We start from the raw sequence: 4,501 nt of genomic DNA on the forward strand, positions 1-4,501 counted from the left end.
AAAAAAAAAAAAAAAAAACTAAAAAAGAATTATTGTAAGAATTTGAAATAATATTCATAAATAACTAGTATAGTTCTTACCATGTTAGAGGTCCTGGAAATGGGGCAACTGTCATTATTATTTTTAATCCTCCTAGTTAGTTTTCTGCTAGTCTCAGACCACCAACGGGCATTCCGTTCCCATCTCTCACATCCCCCAACTGACCCATCCTACTTTTTATCATTGCACATGTTACAGGTACTCTGTCCCTTCTCTGTAAGAAGCTAAACTGTTAGAAGATTCTAATGGAAAAGAGGAAACTAGGCCACTAGGGCTCACCGCAAATGGCATTAGCTAACTGAAAGGAAAGGTACGTGGAAAATGATGAGATCATATATCAAAAAATGTAGGTGCATGCTTCTTTCATCTAATTTTGCGGCCAGACTGAAAGCAGGAATGAGGAGGCAGCATTTCCTAGGAATGAAAAACAAGCTGGACAAAAGACATAAAAAACTCTCAGCTTAGCAGAAATTAAGGAGATGCAAATTAAAATTATAAGGACATACATGTTTATACCTATGAGACTGGTAGAAATCTTAAAGTCTGAAAAAAATCAGATCTTGGCAAGAATTTTGGAGTATAACTTGATATAACCTCTTTGGAAAATATGGCCTTACCTAGAAAAATGGGGCATGTCCATATCCTACTACCCAGCAATTGGACTTCTAGGAATATTCCCCAGAGAAACTCTTACCCATGTGCACCAGAAGACTCAAATAAGAATTTTCATGGTTACATGGTTCTTTGTAACAGAAAGCTAGAAACAGCCCAACGTTTGTCAATACTAGAATGGGTAGACAGTTATGATAAATTTATACAGTGAAGCACCATACAGCTGTGTAAACAAATGAACTACACCTGTGTGTATCAACTTGGATAACTCCTACATTGTAATTTTGAGGGAAAAATGTAAATCACAGAAGAATATGTACTGTATGATGTCATTACTATAAACACTAAAAACCAGGCTAACCTATAGAGTATATTGTTAGTCATACATAAATAGAATGGTAAGCCTGTAATAAAAAGCAGAGGATGACAAACATAAAGTATGAGACCAGTTAGTTCTGAGTGAGATAGAAGGACTGCAGCCTGGAGTGTTGGAATACCTGTATTACTCAGAATCCTCCAGATAAATAAATAGGAAATAGGTAGATAGATATTTATTATAAAGTATTGTCTCACACCATTATGGAAACTGAGAAGTCCCACAGTCTACCATCTGCAAGCTGGAGACCCATGGAAATCAGGAAAGTAATTTGAAGCCCTGAGAGCTGAAGAGGTGGTAGTATAGATGCTGTCTTAACGCCTGAAAACCAGGAGAACTGAGAACAGGGAAAGATCTATGGCCCAGCTCAAGTAGTCAGACAGAGAGTGAATTCAGCCTTCCTCCCCCTCTTTATTCTCTTCAGGCCCACCATGGATTGGATAATACCTGCCCACATTGGGGTGGGCCATTTGCTTTACTCAGTCGGTCCATTCAAATGCTAATCTTGGCTGGGTGCTGTGGCTCAGGCCTGTAATCCCAATACTTTGGGAGGCTGAGGCAGGCAGATCACTTAAGGTCGGAAGTTTGAGACCAACCTGGCTAACACAGCAAAACTCCGTCTCTACTAAAATTACAAAAATTAGCCGGGCATGGTGGCGCACACCTGTAGTCCCAGCTACTTGGGAGGCTGAAGTAGAGGAATCACTTAACCCAGGAGGCAGAGGCTGCAGTGAGCCAAGGTTGCACCACTGCACTCCAGCATGGGCAACAGAGCAAGACTCCATCTCAAAAAAATAAAAACAGGCCGGGTGCGGTGGCTCAAGCCTGTAATCCCAGCACTTAGGGAGGCCGAGACGGGCGGATCACGAGGTCAGGAGATTGAGACCGTCCTGGCTAACACGGTGAAACCCCGTCTCTACTAAAAAATACAAAAAACTAGCCGGGCGAGGTGGCAGGCGCCTGTAGTTCCAGCTACTCGGGAGGCTGAGGCAGGAGAATGGCGTAAACCCGGGAGGCGGAGCTTGCAGTGAGCTGAGATCCGGCCACTGCACTCCAGCCTGGGCGACAGAGCGAGACTCCGTCTCAAAAAAAAAAAAAAAAAATTAAATTAAAAAATAAATAATTAAATAAATAAAAACAAACCCCAATCCTTTCCAGGAACACCCTCACACACCCAGAAATAATGTTTAACCAGCTACCTGAGTACCCATTAGCCCAGTCAAGTTGGACATAAAATTAACCATCACAATACTCAAAGGGTTTCAAAAATATTAGTAATGTTCTATTTTATCTGGTATACCTTTGTGGATGTATTTTAAGCAAGTAAAGATGAAGGTGGGAAACAACAGATAAGTGTGGCACTCTATTTCAGGGGTGGAGAGACGTGAATGCTGGGTGGCAGATAGCTGAGCAGAAACACAATAGGAGTACTTGACACTTGATTTCGCTCTAAGGTGTTCTTTTTCCTCCATAAAGGGCTTTCTTTTTTTTTCTTTGGAGATGGAGTTTCACTCGTAGCCCAGGCTGGAGTGCACTGGCCCATTTTGGCTCACTGCAACCTCCACCTCCTGGGTTCAAGCAATTCTCCTGCCTCAGCCTCCTGAGTAGCTGGGATTACAGGCGCCTGCCACCATGCCCAACTAATTTTTGTATTTTTAGTGGAGATGGGGTTTTACCATGTTGGCCAGACTGGTCTCGAACTCCTGACCTCAGGTGAATCACCTGCCTTGGCCTCCCAAAGTGCTAGGATTGCAGGTGTGAGCCACCATGCCCGACCCGGATAAAGGGCTTTTAAAAAACTTTTGTCTAATTTATTATTATTTTCCTTTATAGGTTATGGGGTTTAGGTTATGTTTTAAAAGGTCTTTCTTAATCCCAATATTATTTTTTTTTTAAGTTTGTTTCTCAGAGTACTTGAATGGGTTTTTATTTTTCTTTTGCATTTAAACCTCAGATCTTTCTGAAATTTGTTTTGGTTTTGGAGTGAATGAATGAACCAGCTTTATTTTTGTTTTTAAACAATTCAGTTAATACTTTATTTATTAAATAAGCTTCTTTTTACCCATGGATTTGAAATATGTTCTTTTTAAAATTTCCATATATATATCTATATGTTTAGGTTTATTCCTAAACTATCTGTTCCATTGCCCATAGGAAGCTTTTTCAATTATTATGGTGCTATAATACATTTTAGTATTTGGAAAAGTTAGTAAGTTAATGTACCTTCAATGCCTTCTTTTTCAAAACTTTCATGACTTTTATCTCATGTTAATTTTTCTAGATGAACTTTAAGATTTCTTCAAGTTTTGGAAAACATTCTCTTCTCATTTATTAGGAATCAAACATCATTTATGGATTAATTTAGGAATCTTTCCATCCGAGAACCACAGGCTCCGTGTAAGTTCTTGAGTGCGCCAGGCAGTGGCCCACCTTGGGCCTTCTGCTTGAATGCTCTTGCCCATAGATTCCCAAAGAGCTAGATCCCTTGGCTCCTTGAAGTCGTCCCAGAAAAGCCTATCCCTGACTGTACTATTAGTTATGGTTATCAGATATAAACGTCTCTCTCTGCTAAAACATGATCCTGTAAGGGCAGAGATTTTTGTGTTTTGTTTACTAACACATGCCAAGAACCTCAAACAATGCCTGGCACAAAGCAGACCATCCATAAATATTTGAAGTTTTGACATTAGGAATACTTGGCATATTACCTTTTCTTTTTATTACTATATATTTCATTGCTAAGAAAATGAGCAAAGGAAGTGAGCACCAATTAAATACAAACAAAAAACAAAAAGAGAAGAGAATGTAAATTAAAACAACAATGCAAGTCGTGTATATTTTCTCCAAGAAACAAATCATACCAACGCTGTATTGGCAAGAATTTAGGAAGCTGACACTGTAACTCCTGTTGGGGATATAAGTATTAGTTTGACAATATGAATCAACATATTAAAGATTTCTCTCTTTGATCTTAAAATTCCACTCCTATAATTATTCTAAGGAAATAGTGAAACAAGTCTTTGTAATGTAGAAAATGTTGAAACAACCTAAACGTTCAACAATATGAGCTTGATTAAATAGAGTATGATACCTTTATGCAGTAAAATACTGTGCAAACATTAAGAAATGATGTTAGCTGGCCGGACATGGTGGCTCATGCCTGTAATCCCAGCACTTTGGGAGGATGAGGCGGGTGGATCATGAGGTCAGGAGTTCAAGACCAGCCTAGCCAAGATGGTGAAACCCTGTCTCTACTAAAAACACGCACACAAAAAATTAGCTGGGTGCGGTGGCAGACGCCTGTAATCCCAGCTACTCAGGAGGCTGAGGCAGGAGAATCACTTGAACCCAGAGGGCGGAGGTTGCAGTGAGCCAAGATCACGCCACTGTACTCCAGCCTGGGCAACAGAGTAAGACTCCGTCTAAAAAAAAAAAAAAATTATACTAGCGATCTACTTTTTTTTTTTTTTTTTT

Source organism: Mandrillus leucophaeus, unplaced genomic scaffold (assembly GCF_000951045.1).
Source record: "Mandrillus leucophaeus isolate KB7577 unplaced genomic scaffold, Mleu.le_1.0 Scaffold1135, whole genome shotgun sequence".
Taxonomy (NCBI): domain Eukaryota; kingdom Metazoa; phylum Chordata; class Mammalia; order Primates; family Cercopithecidae; genus Mandrillus; species Mandrillus leucophaeus.